This window comes from Chelonia mydas, chromosome 4, assembly GCF_015237465.2.
Source record: "Chelonia mydas isolate rCheMyd1 chromosome 4, rCheMyd1.pri.v2, whole genome shotgun sequence".
NCBI lineage: Eukaryota > Metazoa > Chordata > Testudines > Cheloniidae > Chelonia > Chelonia mydas.
Window position 1 is genome coordinate 38,858,507 of NC_057852.1, and position 24,772 is coordinate 38,883,278.

The following is a 24,772-nucleotide window of genomic DNA, read 5'->3' on the forward strand; positions in this document are numbered from 1 at the left end:
ATACTGTCTGAAAGGAGTATATATCCCAGAGCAGACCCATAATTAGACAATCAGTAGAGATGGAAGTGGAATGTGTGTGTATGTGGAGCTGTGTAAAAGAAATGTCCCTCGTTCTTTGGTTTTGTTGTTGTTGTTGTTTTTACTGTACACCCCATTATGAATGAACAGGAAGGAGGACAGAATACTCAGTTCTATTCAGTTTTCCTGGTTTCTGATTATGGGTAGTTTCCTGTGTCCCTGGAGGGTAGGGGGACCTGAAGTGGGTTCTTCATACCCTAGAAGAGAGAGGGAACTTGCAGAGATGTCTTCTTTTCTAGAGGAAAACTTGTATCTATGTAAAATGTTTATGTGCTGGCACTACTTTACCTACTATTTGGAGAGCATGAAGCCTCAAACTCCCCAGCTAGGCAACAACATCTGCTGATCACACTTCAGGTTCTCCCACTTGATGTGTCCTCATTTTACCAGCACTTTACTTTTAATCCCTGCTCAGCATCTCAGCTGAGCTAGTAAATCATTGGCCTCAGTCAGTTCACTATCTTGCTATTCTCTGTCTATTACAGTCTTACGGGCTAATGTCATGACACAAACTTCTTGTAACTTACTGGTTTATCATTTCTAGTTTGCTGGATTATATGAAGGCAGTCTCAGGCCTGTCTTTGTACAGTTTGTGGTTCAGTTGTTAGCTTGCTTGTCTGATGACAAGACACAGTTCTCTGTGAAGACAATAGCTCACTTGCTAAAGCATACTGAGTTTATGCAAGGTGCATGTGGGAGAATAATTTGACCTAAAATTTCTTAAATTTAGTATCATCACCTTTGAGGATTTAAACTATCAATTATGATCAGTGGAAAGGTTGTTTCCTGTCTAGTCCTTAATTGAAAAGATACGATTGGGACTGTAAATGCTATTATAAATCATGAAAATAAATAAATACAAAGAGAATGTATTGTAAGTACTTCTTGTGTTTTGAAAAGTTAAAAGTTGAACTGTATGTGAGCATAGATATCGTGCTTGGTTTACAGTATGTTTCACTCTAGCAGTTTAAGGCCAGTACAATAACATAAAGAGAAGCAAGACTTATACCATATATTCTATTGTGTTAACTGTAGGTTAGTAAGATAATTTCAAACACTTAGTTGAAAATGTACAAATTGTGGAGCATTTAAGTCTGTAACAGGATAGGAAAGCTAATTCTGTGTAAGAGTTATGGTAAAGTGAAACTTGTTTTCTTTCTTTTCCAGCTGTCCTAATAAGTGAAGCTTTGATTAATACTTTACTTGTGTAGAGAAAGCCTTTTTGTTTGCTTCTGTATGGTAAAAATTGATTACTAGCTTATAATGTGCTTCTAAAAGCTGGAAGTGCCTTGCTTAACACTGCCATGTCAGTTAAAATGGAGTTGAAGTAGGACATTGGGTGAAACAGACTGCGCTTGAATTTACTGATGTGTGGTATGCATGTGAATGAGTCAGTATCAACTGCCCATTCGTTTCACTTTCTGACACAGTTATTAGCTACCTGTAGCTAGGCAGACAGCCTAGAAAATTATGTTGTGGTCCAATGCTTTTAGTTCCAATAGAAACTGAAGACTGTTATTAATCTCTTTTTCTGGTGAAAGAAAAGAAATTTACTATCAATTTTGTTTTTAATTGAAGTTTTTATTTAAAAAATTATTCTTGCAAATTGATTTAAAAGAACATTGGTGTCTGAGGCAAAGTGTTTTTTAAATTTTTCTAACCTTCACAGATACAACAACTTAAGAAGTTCAATTTTCTGGTTTGAGAGAGTGAGTTTTGCATATTATCCTGTGCTAACTGGGGATGGCTGGGAAACAACAATTCCATTTGTGAAAAACGTTGAGGTTCAAAATTATTTTTATTCTGCATAGGAATTAAATAGAGACCTTTTGAATTTTTTTCAGGAAAGAAAAGATCCACTTCAGCAGAGCTAATAGTCTGATGGTTCAGGCACTTGCCAGGTATGTGAGATCCCTAGGTCCAAGTCCTTAGTCTGAATCAGGTAGGGGCTCACATATCAGTTGACTGCTCTAGCCATCAGGCTGCAGGCTATTCTGGAGAGTGGTGTCTTCAATCTCCATCCCCTCTCTAAGATATATATTTTGGTTTCAACAGTGTTTCTTACATCCAGGATGGACTTTTGAGGAGGGGGAAGAGAGAGAGAAACTTTTTTTTTTTTTTTTTTAGCAAATGATACATTTCCACAAAACCCTTTTTGTCAAAATGAATTGTATTTTTCAACTTAGAAAATTCCACTGAAAATTTTCTTGCTAAAACTTTTCTTAGAAAAAGCCCATTGGCTGTACTGTTACTTTCCATTTGTTTTCTTTATGTATAATACTGATTGTGTTAAATTCTGCACTACCCACCACAATGAAACAAAATTCAGCAATACGGCTGACATTTGTCCTTGGTAAGGCCCCAATCTAGCAAAGCACTCCATCACGTGTATTGTTGCTCATATGACTCACGTTAGCAAAGTTGTGCACATGCTTAATTAAGTGCTTTGCAAGATCAGTTCTTCATAGTAGAACAGTAATACTTTATTCAAACTGCTGGATTTTCAAGAGATTCTCTAGGGAGATTTCCTTTTTAGAAGCAAATAATAACATAGCCTTAGATTGACTCTGACTTTGATGTGGAGATTCCCCCCTCCCCAAATGGAATTATAAACAAACAAAAGAAAGATCTTAAACTCTATTTTGAAAACTTAAATTCCCCTTTGTGTACAGGCCCAGTGCAAGACCAATGCACCATTTAAATCTGTGGACTTGAATAGTCCATAGGCGTTGTACAGGCATAGGGGTAAACTTCACACTCCATGTAGGGGATTATTCAACATGAATAAAAATGGCAGAATCAGCCCTTAATTTTCACCTTGGAGAAACCTTTAACTTCTGTTAATTACTTCAGGTTAATTTTAGATCTTAACAGGATTTATATTTTTTCTAGTTCTATAAACTTATATTTTTTATCTGAATTTTGGGAAGCATGGGTTTATGTATTAGGACACACTGGTGTATATGTAAAATAGATATACAATGTGTGTACATATATAATATGTAATCTTTTTCTGAAAGCCAAGGTCATTAACTTTTATTGCAACTTCCATCTGTAGTTGGACATGGATGTATATAAAATCAGTCCCAAAAAGGCCTTTGAAATTTACTGAACAATGAATCTTTATTGTTTTTAAATGAGAACTACACTGAGTATTTCATGGAAAAGGATAACTAACGATTCAGGAAAGCAGGGGGACCAGCTAGTTCACGTAAACTTCCAGACCCAATTTGGACAGCCAGATAAATGAAAGCGGGTTACCACAGAAAAGCAAGAACAAGTGTGAAAAATCCCTTTTATGAGTTGTGCACAATATTTCTACAAGAAAATTTTGGTATGAACTCCAGTTTAGGACCTATTTATCAGATTTACATTTAATTTTACACAATTCCCTTATGGGCAGCTCATCTTGAAAATTAAAAAATATTAATTTAGATTTTTAAATTAAAAGGCTTACCTAATTCACCTATTTATGCTTCCTTATTTTTATGAGGGTACCTATGGTTCTTATTGCACTTGTTTCCAGGGTTTTAAAGGAATGCGGCAGAATCAACGCGAATGGTTATAAGGAGCATGGACTCAAACAAACTGGGAAGTGAATATAAGTAGGCACTAAGGGTATTGTCTCATCTTCATGCATAGTGCTTTAGGAATTAGCTCCCATTAATATTAACAGCAGTTTATTGCAAAAATCATAGAAATATAGGACTGGAAGGGATCTCAATAGGTCATCTATTCCAGTCCCCTGTGCTGAGCTAGAACAAAGTGTTGTCTAGACCAGTGGTTCCCAAACTTGTTCTGCCGCTTGTGCAGGGAAAGCCCCTGCCGGGCCGGGCCGGTTTGTTTACCTGCCGCGTCTGCAGGTTTGGCCGATCGCGTCTCCCAGTGGCCGCGGTTCACTGCTCCAGGCCAATGGGAGCTGCTGGAAGCGGCGCGGGCTGAGGGATGTACTGGATACTTCTGTGTTTTAGTCAAAATTGTGATTTCTAGAAAAGTAAGAAAATGTTTGCTATTTACTACTTATCCGTGCTCAGATTTGATGGGGGAATTTGGAGTACTGCCCTGACAATACCAAGCATTGAAACGTCAGTCTTTGTGTTTTGTACAGGCCTACTTGATTATTACTCTAAAAATCATCATGTCGGATATATGCTACTTTATTAAGAAATGTATAATTAAAATGCATAAAATATTCCTTTTTTTATTTTTGGAGAATCAAAACTAACCAAATTAGCTTGATTTTGACTTTTTTTATTGTATATCTTGGTTTTAACTAGGCAACATATTGTTAAAACTTTGACATATATTTTATATTTCCTTGTAATTCTGAGAAACAATGTGGCCAAAATTGCACAGTTCGGTTCTATTTTTTTTTTTTTAACCAGGCATCAATCTAGTCCTCAACTTTATGGGTTTAAAAAACAGCCTAGAACAATTTAAGTGTAAATAGTAACAATTGGATAGGTGACTACTGAATAAAGCCACATACAAGCAGTGAAATTTTGCATTCATGTACAATAAATATTTGTAGGAGCCAGTTAAATAGTTTGTTTAATAATGCAGCAAGACAGATATCTGCATATTTTAATTTTAATTTAATATGTTCATCTAATCCTTTGTGGATTGCAGTTGAGCACTTCTCTCTATTGTGAATTCATTAGCCTGTACTAATTAAGACAGCCACTCATTGCTCCACCTCCTCACTAATTACTACTCATCTCTTCTAATTCTTCATCGTCCCAGAAGGCAATAAAGTCTTCTCCTTTCCCCATTCCCTCCTTTTCTTTCCATGGTCTCTCTCCCTTTCCTCTTTTAGATATGTTATTCAATCTGTATTTTTATTCAGCAGCTTTTATAGTGCATTTAATGCTGTAAGTCCAGCTTTTTCGGAAAAAATCGTGCTTGATTAATAGATTCCAAGGCCAGAAGGGACCATTGTGATCCTCTGTTTTGGCTTTCTATATAACACAGGCCATAGAACTTCCCCCCAAACAATTCCTAGATCGTATCTTTTAGAAAAACCTCCAATCTTGATTTAAAAATGGTTATTGATGGAGAATCAACCACACCCTTAGTGATTTGTTCTAATGATCGATTACTCTGTTAGAAATGTATGCCATATTTCTAGTCTTTTTGGCTGGGTTCAACTTTGAGCCATCAGATCGTGTTATACCTGTCTCTGCTAGACTGAAGAGCCCATCATTAAATGTTTGTTCCTCATGTGCATACTTACAGAATGAAACCAAGTCACCCTTTAATCTTCTCTTTATTAAGATAAATAGATTGAACTCCTTGAGTCTATCACTATCAGGCATGTGTTCTAATCCTTTGGTGATTCTTGTGGCTCTTCTCTGAACCTTCTCCAGTTTTTCCATATAATTCTTGAATTGTGAGCACCAGAACTAGACACAGCATTTGAGCAGCAATCACACAGTGATCACAGTGCCAAATACAGAGGAAAAAGAATCTCTCTATTCTTACTGAAGTTTCTCCTGTTTATATATCCCAGGGTTGCATTAGCTTTTTTGCCTACAGCTTCATACTGGTAGCTCATGTTTAGCTGATTATCAACCACAAACCCCACATCTTTGTCAGAATCACTGTATCTCAAGATAGAAGCCCCCCAATCTGTTAGTATGGTCTGCATTCTTTGTTTCTCCGTTAAAAGGACCAGGCAATTAAAAGAAAAAGAGTAGAAATTTTATTCCACAAACTCCAGTGCTTAGAGGCAGGAGAGAGATTTCTGTAAATATAAATTGTTTGATTTAATTGCGACTGTAATCTGTTTTCGCAAACAATAGTATTATCTTGTGTTTTAAATAAGAAGACATTTTTAAGATGAAGAAATGAGAAGACCCCAAAATGGTGTTTTAAAGGTAATTCTGCTTTTTGGGTTATGTATCTGAAGCACTGTATTTAGAAAGAATGCTTTCTTTATATATGTTGGTGTGTAAACGTTTATGTGGACATTGCTTCTAGGTAAAATTTCCCTAGAAGCTATCAAAATGAAAGATCACAAGGAAACATGTTCCTTCCTTCCTGGGAACTACTTGTTATCCAAACAGTGTTTTAATTTTAATTTGTCAGAGAATTTGATTCAATTTTATTCAGCAGTAAACTAGTTAATCTAGGATTTTAAGAAAGAATGTGTACAGTAGTTAAAATGCTACCAAGAGCATATTCTACGTAGTGAATAACTCTCAAATAATCAGTATCACTCACTGCATATGTTCCTTACAAAGACCTGCACGCTGGATGCCCAGGAGCAGAGCACTGGTGCATCAGAAATTTTAGAAAAGCAGTGACCTTTGGTCTGTCATGAGCACCCTTTCATGAAAATTTGATAAAGTATTAAAGAAGAACTGTTACCCCATCCTCCATCAATTCTTGTCTGCTAATTCAAATATTTGAAATAGGATTCCAAAGTAATGGGAAAGGAGGGTGGGAAGTAAAGATTTGCAGAAGTAATCCAGTTGAAGAACAGTTACCAATCAATAGCATGTCTTTCTCCTTTGAGAATTGCTTCTTCAGTTCCATTGTCTGGGAGATTAACTAGCAGCACAATTTCCAGGAGGTGCGTTGAAGAGCATTAATTAAATAAAAACTGCTCTACCAAACTGATCATCAGAATGAGATGCCAAGTCAAAAATATTACCCAAATTTAAGAGAGGCACGCCAAATCTCCTTAATAAAAATATTACAAAATTATGCTATGGAAGCTGTTTTCGACCATGTGAAATGTAATCTTGTTATCTCAGAAGCCGTGTTGATCCTAGGGGTTTTTTGCCATGAAATTTTGCTGTTGCAAACTCTAATTAAGATCCACTGGTGACAGCAACATTGAGAGCTCTAGTAAAGACAAGAAGTAAAATTTCAAAAACATGTAAGCGAATTAGGACCCTAATTTCCATTTTCAAAAGTGACTTGAGCCCTTAGAAGCCTAAGTTCTGAGTTTCAATGAGACATAGGTTTATTAGGGCCCAAATCACATATTGGGACTTTGATATTGTCTACACTACACACCCCTATTGGTATAATTACATCATGAAAAATCCACACTCCTGAGCAATGTATTTATACCAGCCTAAACTATGTCGCCATGAGAGCTTCTCCCGCCAATATAGCTACCGCCTCTCAGGGAGGTGGATTAACTATCCCAGCAGGAGAAAGCTCTCCCATTGGCATAGAGTGTCTTCATTAAATCACTATAGTGGCGCAACTGCATCAGTGCAGCTGCACCAATGCAGCGTTTTAAGTGTAGACGTGCCCTTAGGCTCCTATCACTTCAGGCACTTTTGGAAATTTTACCCAAGGTGTTTGCAGCTGCTAGTATTTTAAGCATGGTCCACATAGGCTTGCTCTCTGTAGTGTTATATAACAATATGCTTAAAAGCCAGTGGCTATCTGGAGAATTGCCTATACTAGCACTCCCATCATTGCTGCCATTGGTCTGCATATAATCCATTCTGCCAAATTGAAATATCCAGGGTCTAAATGGAAGATCTTTCTATAGTTCTGAGATTATTGACAACATATACAGAGGCTCTGAAAAACAGAGCTAGGAGCCAATATTGCCAAACAACCCCAAGAGTTCAAAACATGCCAGGCCTCAAAATTATTTTTTTTTCCTTTTATTTATCTTGTTTTTGAGCCTTTAGGGTGCATTCTTTCATGCTTTTTCTCTGCAACCATGTCTTTTAGAAACTTGCTTTATTTTTAATTTATTTTAGAGAGAGCTAAGATTGTTAGTTACTTAGCCTCAGGAGATGTGGCTTCCAGAAAAACACAGTGTCACAGGACTTGCCATAAAATTGCTGCAAACATGAATAATATAGGTTCACTTTTGTGGCCTGAAACTGGAATTACTGATCATCACATACCCCTGAAGTACAGCATATGCCAGAATCAAAGTGAAGCAAGTGTACAGATAGTGACCCCACTGGCCAACGTGATTGCTGAATACTGTATATTTTTTGTTAACACACTCTACTTAGGGGAGCAGGAGAGTAGAAAAATGTTGGTTTCAATTATGTTTTCCACCTTCCTAAGCATGTGTTCCTGACTACCAATTGTCTCACTGCATTGCCTACAACTATCTCTAACTTTATGGCAGAAAAGCTACAGCTGAGTAGTTTTCCACAATAATTTAATGGTCTACCTCAAGCAGATTTATTTAAAGAAAATGAAAAACAATACCAGTTACCTTACGAACACAGTGCAAAACCCTGTTCTGTGAGTCCCATTGCTTTTTACAAACTAGTTAATATGTAACAATGGGTAAAACAGTTTGAGACATTTTCTTGGTTTTCTCAGGTCTAAAAAGATTGAAAATGTTCGTGTAGTTTTCATTTTTTCTATTAACCTAGAGAATTGTGTTCATAACACAGGTGTGGGAGTCGGGAGATCTGGGTTCCTTCCTGGCATACCAGACTTCCTGTGTGACCTTGGGCCTGTCACTTAAATTCTTTTTTTTTTTAAATTTTGTTTCCTCACATCTTAAAGGGGATAACACTTCCTCCTAGAAGAGTTGGGAGAGTGAATTTATTAATGTTTGTAAAATGCTTTGAGATGCCCACATGAAGATGTTACATAAGCATTGAGTATTGTAAGTCATGACAATATTATCTAAAAATAACAAGTGTCTCTTCTTGCTGGTGCAGGGCTACAGCGGATGAGGGATGGAGCAGGATGGTTTGGTAGTAAAGTGGTGGTGTAGGATTCCCCTGAGCCATCAATGTTTTAAATACCATCTTCTGAGCAAGGTTAGATGACATATTGGTTAAAACAATGGCAGCTGGCTTACACTAGTGCTACCACCATTGCTACTACTGTTGACAGCAACAGTGGGGAAATGAAAGAAGAAAAGACTAATGTGGACACACCATTGGTGGCCAGTGTTATCTGATGGGCAGGCTGAAGAACTTTTAACATTTGTATATCACACTTCAAGTACAGCAATATTTTGATTTTGCTGTCATGATTTCAAAATAACAAATTGCTTACTCTTTTCATGGGAACTGAGGCCTGAACAGGTCAACTCTCCCTAATAAAAAGGGGGGGAATCTTTTTGCTATTTTTTATGTTCTCCTTATCAGTATAAACTTCTTTATGTAGCTTATAATCTATCCGCTTGTCATCACTGAAGGCACTTCCTCTCACACTTGTTTTATATGCATGTAACTTTGTTGGCATTGATCCTGCTTTTTCATTGATTTAAGTGAGAGGAGAATCGGTCCCTCTGATTGCAAGTGGTATAGTGTGGGGCACAGCAATCGGTCTCTATTGGCTTCTTAGAAAATAGTTTTCATTATCAGTCTACTTTTTTAATATTCGCAATTTATACCTAAATCAGGCATGTAAATAGCATTGTACTTATAGCAGCATTCAATACGTACCCTTTATTGATTTCAGAGTAGCAGCCGTGTTAGTCTGTATCTGCAAATAATGCTCAAATAAATTTGTTAGTCTCTAAGGTGCCACAAGTACTCCTTTTCTTTGTACCCTTCATTGGTTTGTTTTACCCAGCTCTGATCTTTCTATCTGTCTGGCTGAGGCTATAGATAACCCTCCCCAGCTAAAAACTTCAGTCCTTAACGAAATAATATTCTTGAAAGAACTAATCACTTCACAGAGAGTCAGGAGATTGCTGTACATGCAAGAAAGAAATCAGACACCACCCTCTCACAATAGAGCTGACAGCGACCTTCTAAGTACCTTCCACTCAATTTACTTATGAGCCAGTGAAAATGCACATTCAATATGGCAATTTATTCTCAATGCTTCAGTGCAGCACCGTGTTAATTTGCCAATTAACACTTCACTACCTCGCAGGGCTATCACTTTTACTACTGTTAACTCAGCAATGGGACTGTGCCAGCTTGTTTCAGAATTTGATACTTCCAAAGGGGTTACATGACAGTGGCTTCCATTATAAAACCCTTGATTCCAAAATTCCAGTGCAAGAGAGTGTAAATAACACTTATGATTCATGTATCGGGGGTAGCCATGTTAGTCTGTATCCACAAAAGCAACAAGGAGTCCGGTGGCACCTTAAAAACTAACAGATTTATTTGGTCATAAGCTTTCATAGGTAAAAACACTTCTTCAGATGCATGGAGTGAAAATACAGATGCAGGCATTATTATACTTTGACACATGAAAAGGAGGGAGTTATCTCTCAAGTGGAGAACCAGTGTTGACAGGGCCAATTTGATCAGGGTGGATATAGTTTACTCCCAATAATAGATGAGGAGGTGTCAACTCCAGGAGAGGCAAAGCTGCTTTTGTAATGAGCCAGCCACTCCCAGTCCCTATTCAAGCCCAAATTAATGGTGTTAAATTTGCAAATGAATTTTAGTTCTGCTGTTTCTCTCTGAAGTCTGTTTCTGAAGTTTTTTTGTTCAAGTATGGCTACTTTTAAATCTGTTATAGAATGTCCAGGAGGATTGATGTGTTCTCCTACTGGCTTTTGTATGTTATCATTCCTGATGTCTGATTTGTGTCCATTTATTCTTTTACATAGGGACTGTCCGGTTTGGCCAATGTACATGGCAGAGAGGCATTGCCGGCGCATGATGGCATATATAACATTAGTAGACGAGCAGGTGAATGAGCCTCTGATGGTGTGGCTGATGTGGTTGGGTCCTCTGATGGTGTCACTAGATTATGATTCATGAGACTGTATTTCAGATAACAGCAGAATAGGCTGAGTTTCATGTACACAGGTTATCCAAAAAGAAACTGATACATCTAGTTTATCAAAAGTAATGTATCATGCAGGAGTTTAGCGATGTGCTTAGCATTGGCAGACATTGGGAGAATGTGAATTTGAAACTTTGAAATGAAATCTCACGTAAAATTGATCTCTTAGGCTGGATTCACAGTTATAGTGTGTCTTGTTTAGTCATTTAGACCTGTGCAAACTGAATGCTAATATGTACAGATATCAAGGTGGGACCCCTAGTAAAGGGGGCAAAGATGTTCTGAATAGTGTCATTCTTTAAGTGGTACATCTGCAATACACCTCCTCCCCACCACCCCATTGATGTTATCACATGTGGGGGGATTTTAATTTAATTAATTGAAATGTGCACTGTAAATTGTTTCAATCCCAAATACTATATAATAAAATATGATGCAGTCATATCAGATGATGATGAAACACTTTCCATTTTTATAGTAACTTAGGAGGATGTTAAACAAATGTCTACTAAAGTTAGACACTTTTTTAATCAGCAGGTGTGGAGAACCTGCATCCAAGAGTTTTAAAAGAGCTGGCCAATTATCTCTCTGGACTGACTTTGATTTTTCATTAACTCTTGGAACACTTGTGAAGATTAGAAGAAACCTAATGTTGTGCCAGAATTTAAAGAGTAAATGGGATGAACCAGGTAGTTATAGGTCTGTCAGCTTGATGCTGATACCAGGCAAAATAATGAAATGGCTGATATGGGATTAATAAAGAATTAAAAGAGGGTAATATAATTAATGTCAATCAGCAGGGTTTATGGAAAATAGATCCTCAAAATAACTTCATTTGTACACAATTAGAAGTTAGAAAAAGGTATTGGTGTGAATGTAATTATATGTAGACTTGTATACGTCATTTGGCTTGGTACAGTGCAACATTTTGATTAAAACATAATTAGAATGATACAAAATTTAACATCGTACACAAAACATTAAAAAACTGGCTCACTGACAAGTCTCAATATAATTGTAAATGGGAATCATCACTGGTAGGGTAGGTGTGTGTTTCTAGTGGCATACCATAGGGATGGTCCTATAATGACTAACAGTTTTATAAATGAACTGGAAGAAATTATAAAGTCTTCATTGATAAAGTTTGCAAATGACATGCATTGGAGAGTGATAAATAATGAAGAGAATAGGTCACTGAAACAGCAATCTAGATCTCTTGATAAGCGGGGCATAAACACACAGTATGCATTGTTAATATGGTCACATGTAAAGTAACAGATCTAGGAACTGAAAAATGTTGGTCACACTTACTGGATGGGGGACTCTATCCTGAGAAGCAGTGACTCTGAAAGTACTTGGAGGTCATGATAATCAGCTGAATAATGAGGTCCCAGTGTGACACTTTGGCCAAAAGGGCTAATGTGATTTTTGGATGGATAAACAAAGGAATATTGAGGAGGAACAGAGAGGTTGTATTACCTCTGTATTGGAAATTACGTGACCACTGCTGTAATATTGTGTCCAGTTCTGGTGTCCACAGTTCAAGAAGGATGCTGTTAAACTGGAGGGGGTACAGAGCAGAGAAATAAAAATTATTAAAGGTTTGGAAAACATGCCATATAGTGATAGGCTCAAGGAGCTCAATCTCTTTAGCTTAATGAAGTAAAGGTTAAGGGATGACTTGATTACAGTTTAGAAGTACCTATAGGAGGAACAAAAAATTGATAATGGCCTCTTCAGTCGACCAGGTAAAAGGTATAACCAGATCCAATAGCTTGAAGTTGAAACTAGACAAATTCAGACTAGAAATAAAGTGTACATTTTTAACAGTGAACGTAATTAACCATTGGAACAACTTACTATGGTTTGTGGTGGATTGTCCATCACTGGCAATGTTTAAATTATGATATGCTTTAGTTCCAAAGGTCTATGGCTTGTGTTATATAGATTAGACTAGATGGGAGGCGATCTGGGGAGGTCCCAGATGACTGGAAAAAGGCTAACGTAGTGCCCATATTTAAAAAAGGGAAGAGGGAGGACCCGGGGAACTACAGGCCAGCCAACCTCGCCTGAGTCCCTGGAAAAATCATGGAGCAGGTCCTCAAGGAATCAGTTTTGAAGCACTTAGAGGAGAGGAAAGTGATCGGGAACAGTCAGCATGGATTCACCAAGGGCAAGTCATGCCTGACTAACCCAGTTGCTTTCTATGATGAGATAACTGGTTCTGTGGATGAAGGGAAAGCAGTGGACATGTTATTCTTTGGCTTTAGCAAAGCTTTTGATATGGTCTCCCACAGTATTCTTGCTAGCAAGTTAAAGAAGTATGGGCTGGATGAATGGACTATAAGGCGGATAGAAAGCTGGCTAGATTGTCGGGCTCAACAGGTAGTGATCAATGGCTCCATGTCTAGTTGGCAGCCGGTATCAAGCGGAGTGCCCCAAGGGTCGGTCCTGGGGCTGGTTTTGTTCAATGTCTTCATTAATGATCTGGAGGATGGCGTGGACTGCACCCTCAGCAAGTTTGCAGATGACATTAAACTGGGAGGAGTGATTGATACACTGGAGGGTAGGGATAGGATACAGAGGGACCTTGAAAAATTAGAGGATTGGGCCAAAAGAAATCTGATGAGGTACAACAAGGACAAGAGCAGAGTCCTGCACTGAGATCGGAAGAATCCCATGCACCGCTACAGACTAGGGACCGAGTGGCTAGGCAGGAGTTCTGCAGAAAAGGACCTAGGGGTTACAGTGGATGAGAAGCTGGATATGAGTCAACAGTGTGCCCTTTTTGCGAAGAAGGCTAACAGCATTTTGGGCTGTATAAGTAGGAGCATTGCCAGCAAATCGAGAGACATGATCATTCCCCTCTATTCGGCATTGGTGAGGCCTCATCTGGAGTACTGTGTCCAGTTTTGGGCCCCACACTACAAGAAGGATGTAGAAAAACTGGAAAGAGTCTAGCGGAGGGCAACAACAATGATTAGAGGGCTAAAGCACATGATTTATGAGGAGAGGCTGAGGGAACTGGGATTATTTAGTCTGCAGAAGAGAAGAATGAGTGGGGGGATTTGATAGCTGCTTTCAACTACCTGAAAGGGGGTTCCAAAGAGGATGGCTCTAGACTGTTCTCAGTGGTAGCAGATGACAGAACAAGGAGTAATGGTCTCAAGTTGCAATGGGGGAGGTTTAAGTTGGATATTAGGGAAAACTTTTTCACTAGGAGGGTAGCGAAGCACTGGAATGGGTTACCTAGGGAGGTGGTGGAATCTCCTTCCTTAGAGGTTTTTAACGTCAGGCTTGACAAAGCCCTGGCTGGGATGATTTAGTTGGGGATTGATCCCTCTTTGAGCAGGGGGTTGGAATAGATGACTTCTGAGGTCCCTTCCAACCCTGATATTCTATGATTCTGTGGCCCTTCTGGCCTTAGAATCTATGAACTGGGCAACAACCCATTATTGTAGAAGAATGGAGCAATTATTCTCCAGCAACTAATATAGCTTTTATAGCGACTTTTATAGCTCCTATTAAAATGTAAAAAGCTAGTTTAATTTTCCATCACAGATCTTAGCTGCTTTTGGTGGTGGTCTCTGCAAGTACACTACCTTTCCTTATACTGATGTGTGCTGCATCTTTATAAGTAAAATTATAGTAAATCCAAAACACATAGCCCGTTCAGTAATTTTCACCTGCTGTTTTTGTACCATACCATTTTACAGTAGTGCAGTTCTTAATCTGCAATTGAAAATGCATATTAAGCCAATATAATCTTCCATGAGTGTTTTTTTTAGTTTGCTTTCCAACAGTCACTGACCGCTTGCCTGCTTATGGTGTCATTCTGATTGTTGGGATAATGGGAAAATTCACTTAGTAAGTATGCTTACTACATTACTTTATTTACTGAGTTTCTAAGTATAATTAAAGTTAATGGAGAAAAATTAATTACCGTACTTAAAAGCCCTACTTAAGGGTTGAATGAGTCATTATGAGACCCTTGATCTTGCGCCAGCACAAATCAACAATTTTGTGAACATTTGCACAAAAAGCCCACATTTCTGGCTTCTCTGTGTTTGAGATAACTTTTCAGATTGTGAGTCATGATTGCTGATTGCTCCATGGTCCCTGACTTTCTCCTGTCTTCACCTTACCTGGAGATGGGCCAAACTTTCACAGAGTTTGGCTGTGTTCAGATCTAGGATCAGATACTCAAAGCTGCATAAAATCCCATTTTCAAAAGTGCCTTAGACGTATATTGAGATTTACTAAAGCTCTTTTGAAAAGGGGATTTAGGCTCGTAAGTCACTTAGGTGGGTTTCAAAAATTTACCACTAACATTTTTATTTGGACTTCCCTCCTTTTCTTCCATCTTCCTCTTGACCAGATATGCTATCCCAACTTTTCACTGTCACTCTAGATTAATCAATGATCTCTGATTTTTCTCTTGTTTTTCTAGTGATCACTCTATGCTGCCTTTCTTATGATATATTTCATATACCCTTGCCCCCTCTTGATCAGTTCACATTCCATTTTTGTTCTACCTTCATACATTTATGATCTGATTTTATTTTTTCAATCAGATAGTCTCACTTTCTGGGAATTCCTGATTATTGTGTAACTAACTTTACTCTCCATGGCTTCTGCAATGTCCTCTACACTATGTGTGTGTGATAAATTATCACATTTTGGACCTCAGACTCAGCTATAAAACCATTGTCACGGTGACACTTTCCATGGATTATTTGTGGGTCACAATCTCTATATCATCTATCCAGGGCTGACCTTTAGGACTTGGTACAGTCTGTGCCATGGTTCCACTGAATTTTGGAATAGGTCCAGGGCAACAGGTGTAGTGGGTGCCCTCTAGGCTAGTACCAGTTTTGCTAGGTTTAACACAGGCTCCCGCCTATCCAGCTGAGTTGACTAGCCGGTCAAGGAGCAGACTCAGGCCAGGGAGGGGCAGCCAAACAGCATGAGACAGTCTGGTCTAGGCAGTTTGGAACTAAGAGCAAATGACTCCTGTTTACTAATCTCAGCACTGACATAGACTTTTGAAGGTAATAATCCTTATCTATTTACTTCTTGCCAGGTATTGAGATACGTAATTAGCTAGGGATATATAATTAGAGATGAAACCAAAACTTTTCAGCTTCTACACAACTTTGCTTTGGGAAAGGTTTCTCAGGTCCAGGATAGCATTTCTGGTCAAATGTTTCCTGCGTAGCTCTATATATGATTTCTTTAAAACCACAGCCCATGGTGGGTACAAGGAGGTGGTGCTTAGGAGTTACAGAGTAATGAGTCAGTCAAGACTCGTTAAAAATTCCTCTTTGGGCACTGGGAGTTTACACAGTGGAGTAGGAATGCCAGCATTCTATTATAGTGTACAGTAAGCTTTTTCCTATCAGATCCACAGATGTACCACATTTAAATGAAAAAGTATTTAAGCATCTTGGTTAGCACTTTGCAAGACTGAACCCTTTTTATGAAGTGATAGGTGCCATTGAAGTGAGCAGATGTTTGGAGACTAGATAGCACCTTGCAGGATCAGCCTTATTGAGAATAATAACTAATAAATGTTTTAACAGAACAGGTCTAAGAAACATGACTACTTCCTATGTATTAAACTAAAATATTACAAAGGGTAGCTTCATCAAACCTAACTGGAAATGTATTTAGTTCATCAACTGACTTGAAAGTAAAGGACAAAAGAGTAGAACTGATAAAAACAAAAAAAGCATTATTTTTCATGGGAAATTTGCAAAACATTTTTTCCAACATTTTCCATGTCTTCAACCAAAACCCAAAAATGATCCATTTTTTTTTCAGAAAAACAAAACAGTATGGGTTTGTGGTCTGAAATGTTCACAGAAAAATTTTAATTTTAGATAAATCTCTCTTTTGTTTGAAAAGCTATTTTTCATTTTAAAAAGTTGACAATATTTGTCCAACTCTTCAAAAGTAATTAACTCAGCCGGTAACTTGAAAATAGACTGGGCAGAAACTGTAGCTTACACGTCAGTGCACTGAGCAATCCTATAATGATTGTGGACTAGATACCTTTCTAAGAAACGTGAGAGATCGAGGCTAATGTTCTGTTTGCATTACCAACCCATAACATTCAAACAATTAAAGCATGTAGGGGTATTTTTATGCTTCACATTCACAGTAATGTCTTATCATTTTGTGAGTCCACACTTGAATTTCACAGGAAAGTTCAGGTTCATGTACCATTTCAGATCTGTTTAAATACTTTTTATTTTTCTATGGGCACATAATACATAGTCCTTTTTGAGACTAAAATTGAATCAAATTAAAGGTGTCAAGTCTGGTTCAGCAATTACTAGGTGGCTTGGTGTTTGGATTCTATTGCTGTCAAAGACCATTTGATTCAATACTTATTTATGCCAGTCACAAATTCTATCTCTGAGTTACAAGCAGGCTTTTGATTCTTAAAGTATTTGAACAAAATGGAGCTGAAAACTTTGGAAGGGGATTAGAACAGTTATAATGTCTTAATATGACCCCTGCAGCTGGATCAAATGTTGATATGGAATCAAAGATAGAGAAAAAACAAGTGAATACAAATTGAGTAGTTCTCACTCTAGTATAAATTCCTCACTGTTGTCCTGCCCTGCTATTGAATTATCTCTGTTGGTACTGCCTTACCTTTCCCTTCTCTCTGATTTCTTCTTGTTTGTTACTAGAGCAGTGCCCAGGGTATCACAGTCAGCATTATGCATTCAGGTGTTTAGTCTAGCAGAGGAAAAAGTAAATTATAATTCATGTTACAAAATCTTTGTATACTGTATATGATCTGCCACCTATTTACTCCTCAGTGCATGCTCAACATACAACATAGCAAATAAATGAGAGTAGAGTGCAACTTCAGGCACAGCCCTGACCAAGGGGCAGCATGTAAACTGCACCATCTCAGGAGAAACCCTTCGAGACACTAACGTAGAGACAGTGTCCTAGAGATCTTTTACTTTCCAACATACGTGAGCTTTGTCCAAGGCATCATCCCCTTAAAAAAATAACTAAAAAACCAGGAAGCTTTGTTGGCTAAGTGCAACGTTTAAATTTAATTTTCTTTTTTCATATTCACTGAAGGTAATGCAGGTTCTGCATGGTCCTGACTATAAAGGTTGCAGTAAGATCCTTTTCTAGCTTATTAATTGTCTCTGTATCAGGCAAGGAGCTATGGGAACCTTTACTCCCTCTTGTGTCAAGTGAAGTAGTTTCCCCTCTGCAATAAAATGTATTATCTTCCACAGCACATACTCAAGTGTACAAACTTAAAATTTGCTTTCTCTGAGCATTAGTACAAATAAAACTTGAATGTTCACAGAAAGCAAGTACAAGAAGAGCACAAACAGCTAAATTAAACTTATTCATGAATTTAAGCAGTTATGAATATATATTTTTGTGATATTCACCCAAATGTAGTTCTGCACTCTCATGGTATCGAGCCAAGTATTTCCAACTTATGATATTTTAATAGAAAAATGAAGCCACTTAAAACTATAGGTTAAGGGAATGTTAAAGCTGCATGGTTGAGCTCTTCAGAGTTAGGAACTGACAAATTTAAGATGGCACATGCAACCTTATTTTTGCCATTCTTTTGTCCCATAAGTATTTGATTGTATGCTAATTCCTTAATAATAAATAAATACAATATACTCATTTTTTCTAAAGCCTTTTAGTAAATATAACACTACACATTCTCATATACTTGCACTTTTGTCATAAGTCTTGCATATATTGTAAATCTTCAATGACTTACAGAAATTTGCTTGAGAAACAAGGTGTATGAGATGTATATTTTTATTGGATATTACCTCACTCACTTTGTCTCTTTAATATTACAATAACACTGCAAATACTAATTTGTTCAGTTTTTGTTAACATGTAAAACACTGTCATAAAAGCACTTGCAAAGCACTATCTTATCAGCATGGAAATGGTTTCTGCCCTCTTTGCACAATTATAAATAACTACACTGTGTAAAGCAGTGGAGGGACGGTTCCTAGATCTGCAGTCAGTAACTAAACAAAAAGATCAGTACATAATGAAGATTTAAAAAAAAGACTTCATGGTAATCGGCAGTGCAGGGAATTCCCAAATACTACAAAATTTATTAGCACACTTTTTCCATATATCCACCTGTGGATCAAGGATTTTCTCTTATCCATCCCAACTGACATGCTGGGAATTACTAGCCACCTGGGATCTTCAAATCTCCTTTCATCACAGAGGATGCCAAGAAGGAGATGCTTCCTCTGCCAGAGGACAGAGTGGTGGAGAGGGGAGGCATTGGTATCTTTCCATATAACTCTGCTAGGTTTGGAGGTCACAGGAGGAGGCCTAAGTGACTTCTCTGTCCCAGTTTGTCCTATGGTTCAAAGGAGGGAGATTGTATGGTGGAAGCTCAATGACTGATAGGTCTTTTGGCTGATGTACAGGGTTGGGCCTGTTGATTCCTAGCTCTGCCTGAAAGTGCAGAGTGATTTGATTGTCAGCCAGTAAGCTCAGGAAATGATGTATGGTGATAGCATTAGGGGGATTCGTCTAATCTTGAATATTACTGATATCCATAAGATCTGGAAAATATAAGGGTTTAAAGTTTACTGCATAATCAAAGTACATAGCTTTTTCAGAAGCCGTTGAATTATATTCCCCCTGTATCTCACTTGAGAAGAATAGCCCTGACATTTATTTGCTGAGGTGGAGACAGCTCTGCCCTCATTCAATGCTTTGGCTGTGGCCTAATGTGCTGGATAAGGAACACCTTCAGGACTCTTTCCCTCAGCATAGTTACAGCTGCTGAGCAGAGACTCCATGATAGAGAAGGGGGTGGATTCCTTCTGATTGGAAGCTCTATTTAGTTCTTCAGCCAGTTAAGTCAAATGTTGAGAGTGCTGAGGGGGCATCTGAATGGTGGGGCAGACAATGACTTCAGATAATTCTCCTCTCCTTTTCATTACTACTGCTGAAGTCAGATGGACAGGGCAGCATGATAGCAACATGGGGTACCCACATGCAGACAAGAAGAGAGTGGGGAGGGAATTAAATTAAAATTTGATTTGACTCCCATCCATTTTTCTGGATAAGTCAATGAAATCTGTTTCTGCAATGACTTTCCATTAATTTGAATAGACATTCTGTGGAAAGCTGCTGCCAGAATTAACTCACATTCTGGCAGCAACAGTGTTAAGCAGCTTTCCTTAAAAAGCAAGTGTGACAGAGACTTCTAAGAGTTGGAAGGAACAGCTTGATGATCCATGGGGATGTGGGACAGACAATAATGATTTATAATTACAGTATCAGGAACAGATTTATATTTCATAGGCCTAGGGACATAAAGGTTAACAAGAAAACATTTTACAAATACATTAGAAGCAGAGGAAGACCAAACACTGGGTAGGCTAATTACTTAATGAGGAAGGAAAGACTATAAAAGAAAATGCAGAAATGGCTGAAGTTTTAAATGCTTTTTTTGTTTGTTTTCACCAAAAATATTAGTAGTGATCAGACAACGAACATAGTGAAGATCAGTGTAAATGGAGTAGTATCTGAGGCTAAAATAGGAAAAGAAAAAGTTAAGAATTACTTAGACAAGTGTCAAGGTTCCTTCCACTGTGAACTCTAGGGTACCGATGAAAACCTCCTAAGCTTACTTTTACCAGCTTAGGTTAAAACATCCCCAAGGTACAAACTATTTTACTCTTTGCCCTTGGACTTCCACTGCCACCACCAAACGTTTATCTGGGTTTATTTTATTAGGAAAGCATTGTTTGGAAACGTCTTTCCCCCCAAAATCCTCCCAACCCTTGCACCCCACTTCCTGGGGAAGGTTTGGTAAAAATCCTCACCAATTTGCACAGGTGACCACAGACCCAAACCCTTGGAACAATTAAAAACTTAAGAACAATTTAAAAAAGCATTCAGGTCTTACAAGAAGAATTTTAATAGAAGAAACAGTAAAAAAGAAGTAACAATAAAAAGAATCACCTCTGTAAAATCAGGATGGTAAATACCTTACAGCGTAATCAGATTGAAAACATAGAGAATCCCTCTAGGCAAAACCTTAAGTTACAAAAAGACACAAAAACAAGAATATACATTCCATTCAGCACAGCTATTTTACCAGCCATTAAACAAAAGAAAATCTAATGCATTTCTAGCTAGATTACTTACTAACTTTTTACAGGAGTTCTGAAGAGCATTTCTGATCTGTTCCTGGCAAAAGCATCACACAGACAGACAGAGCCTTTGTTCCCCCCCCCCCAGCTTTGAAAGCAACTTGTCTCCTCATTGGTCATTTTGGTCAGGTGCCGGCGAGGTTATCTTATTTTCTTAACCCTTTACAGGTGAAGGGGTTTTGCCTCTGGCCAGGGTTCTGTATACAGAAAGGTGGTTACCCTTCCCTTTATATTTATGACACATGGATATTTTCTATCTTATTATCTATCCCTTTCCTAATGGTTTCTAACATTCTATTAGCTTTGACTGCCACAGCACAATGAACAGATGTTTTCAGAGCACTATCCACGATAACTCCAAGATCTTTCTTGAGTGGCAACAGCTAATTTAGACCCCATCCTTTTGTATGTATAGTTGGGATTATGTTTTCCAATATGCATGCCTTTTGCATTTATCAAAATTGAATTTTATTTGCCACTTTGCTGTCCAATCAACCAGTTTTGTGAGATCCCTTGGTAACTCTTCACAGTCAACTTTGTAATTAAATATGTTGAGTAACTTTGTATCATTTGCAAATTTTGCCAACTCACTCTTTGCCCCTTTTGCAGATCATTTATGAATATGTTGAACAGCTGGTCCCAGTACAGATTCTTGGGGGAGCCCACTATTTACCTCTCTCCACTGTGAAAACGAACCATTTATTCCTACCCTTTGTTTCCTATCTTTTAATCAGTTACTGCTGCATGAGAGAACTTCCCTCTTATATCATGACTGCTTAGTTTGCCTAAGAACCTTTGGTAAGGGATCTTGTGAAAGGTTTCTGAAAGTCCAAGTACATGATATCAGCTGGATCATCCTTGTCCATATGTTTGCTGACATCCTCAGGAAATTCTAACAGAGGGGAGAGGCATGATATCCCTTTCCAATGCCATGTTGTATGTTCCCTTCTCCAGCATAGCATGTTCATCTGTGTCTGGTAAGTCGACTCTTTACTAAAGTTTTTATCAATGTGCTTGGTACTGAAGTTAGGTTTACTAACCTATAACTGCCAGGATTGCCTCTGGGGGCCTTTTTAAAAAATGGCATTACAGTAGTTATCTGCCAATCATCTAGTACAGAGGTTGATTTAAGTGATAGGTTACATACCACAGTTAGTAGTTCTCCTATTTCATATCTGAGTTCTTTCAGAACTCTTAGGTGAATACCATCTGGTCCTGGTGATTTATTTCTGTTTAATTTATCAGTTTGTTCCAAAACCTCCTCTATTGACTTCTCAATCTGGGCAGTTCCTCAGATTTGTCACCTAAAAAGAATGGCTCACATGTGGGAATCTCCCTCACATCCTCTGCAATGAAGACTGATGCAAAGAATTCATTTACTTTCTCTGCGATGACCGTGTCTTTTCTGAGTGCTCTTTTAACATCTCGATCATCCTGTGGGCACACTGATTGTTTGGCAGGCTTCCTGTTTCTGTTGTACTTAAAAAAAAATTGTGAAATTAGTTTGATGTAATTAAATAAGGACATATGTCAAGCACTACACTTCAGACAGAATAATCATTTGCACAAATGAAAAATGGGAAATGACTGCCTAAGAAGGAGTAATGCAGAAAAGGATCTTGGGGTATAGTGCATCAGAAACTAAATATGAGTCAACAATGTAATACTGGTGCAAAAAAACCAAATATCATTCTGGGATGTATTAACAGCAGCATTTTGGGCGAGACATGAGAAGTAATTCTTCCACTCTACTCAGCTCTGATAAGGCCTCAACTGGAGTACTGTGTCCAGTTCTACACACCATACTTTGGGAAAAATGTGGACAAACTGCAGACAGTCCAGAGGAGAACAACAAAAATTATTAAAGTTCTAGAAAAGATGACCTAGAAGGAAAGATTGAAAAAATTTAGTTTGTTTAGTCTGGAGGAAGAAGACTGAGGGGGGACATAATAAGTCTTCATGTGTGTAAAATGTTCTTATAAAGAGGAAGATGATAAACTGTTCTTATTCACTGAGAACAGGACAAGAATTAATAGACTTAAATTGCATCTAGGCAGATTTAAATTAGACATTAGGAAAAACTTCCTAATTGTAAAGATTAAGCACTGAGACAAATACGTAGGGAAGCTGTCAAATCTGTCATTGGATGTGTTTAAGAACAGGTTAGACAAACACCTATCAGAGATGGTCTAGATAATACTTTGTCTTCTTCAGTGCAGGGCATTGGACTAGATTACCTATCGAAGTCCCTTCCCGTCAACATTTCTATGATAAGGTGAGGCTGGACAAACTTGTTTGAGTCTTTGCAAATATCTTGAACTATTTTTTTTTTCACAAAATAAGTGAAAGAGTTCTGGATTGAGGCCATTTTCCCCCACGATCTAGTTTGAATTATGTTCAAATTAGACTGATTTTTATATATATCCAGTGGGAGAGAGGGGGACTTTGACAACTTTCCCAAAGTTTTAGGCTGTTTCTAATTTGCACATCATTCTTTCACCACACCTAGGTATAGGTATGAAAGGGCAGGTATCTTCTCTCCGTTTCTTCTATTGGGAATCTTAGACAAAAGGAAAAGGGAAGGAGATATTCTTTCATAATCATTCCTGAACTCAAACCTAAGCCTCAGTGAACATTTTTTTTCAGATTATGTACAGATTTCTTAATGCGTACCCAATCGTTTTTTTACTTGTGTGCCCTTCCAGATTTCCACCGGGACAAGAAGCACTGAAATATTGGAAAGGTGGTTAATTTTATAGCAATACTGCACTAATTTAAAACAGGAAGTATTGAAAATTCTGCAAGATCTTATTCTCACGTGACTTCCAGCCCAGTTTGCAGAGTCCAGAGGTTCAGATAAGTATCCAGACATTTCAGTGCTTATTCAGACCACACTTTGAAGATTGACAGGTTTCAGAGTAACAGCCGTGTTAGTCTGTATTCGCAAAAAGAAAAGGAGTACTTGTGGCACCTTAGAGACTAACCAATTTATTTGAGCATGAGCTTTCGTGAGCTACAGCTCACTTCATCGGATGCATACTGTGGAAACTGCAGAAGACATTATATACACAGAGACCATGAAACAATACCTCCTCCCACCCCACTCTCCTGCTGGTAATAGCTTATCTAAAGTGATCATCAAGTTGGGCCATTTCCAGCACAAATCCAGGTTTTCTCACCCTCCGCCCCCCCACACACAAACTCACTCTCCTGCTGGTAATAGCCCATCCAAAGTGACCACTCTCTTTACAATGTGTATGATAATCAAGGTGGGCCATTTCCAGCACAAATCCAGGTTTTTTCACCCCCCACCTCCCTCCAAAAACCACACACACAAACTCACTCTCCTGCTGGTAATAGCTTATCCAAAGTGACCCCTCTCCTTACAATGTGTATGAAAATCAAGGTGGGCCATTTCCAGCACAAATCCAGGTTTTCTCACCCCCCCCCCACCCCCATACACACACAAACTCACTCTCCTGCTGGTAATAGCTCATCCAAAGTGACCACTCTCCTTACAATGTGCATGATAATCAAGGTGGGCCATTTCCAGCATAAATCCAAGTTTAACCAGATGTGTGTATGGGTGTGGGGGGGTGAGAAAACCTGGATTTGTGCTGGAAATGGCCCACCTTAATTATCATGCACATTGTAGGGAGAGTGGTCACTTTGGACGTTCTCGTTCAACTTGGATTTATGCTGGAAATGGCCCACCTTGATTATCATACACATTGTAAGGAGAGTGGTCAGTTTGGATGAGCTATTGCCAGCAGGAGAGTGAATTTGTGTGTGTA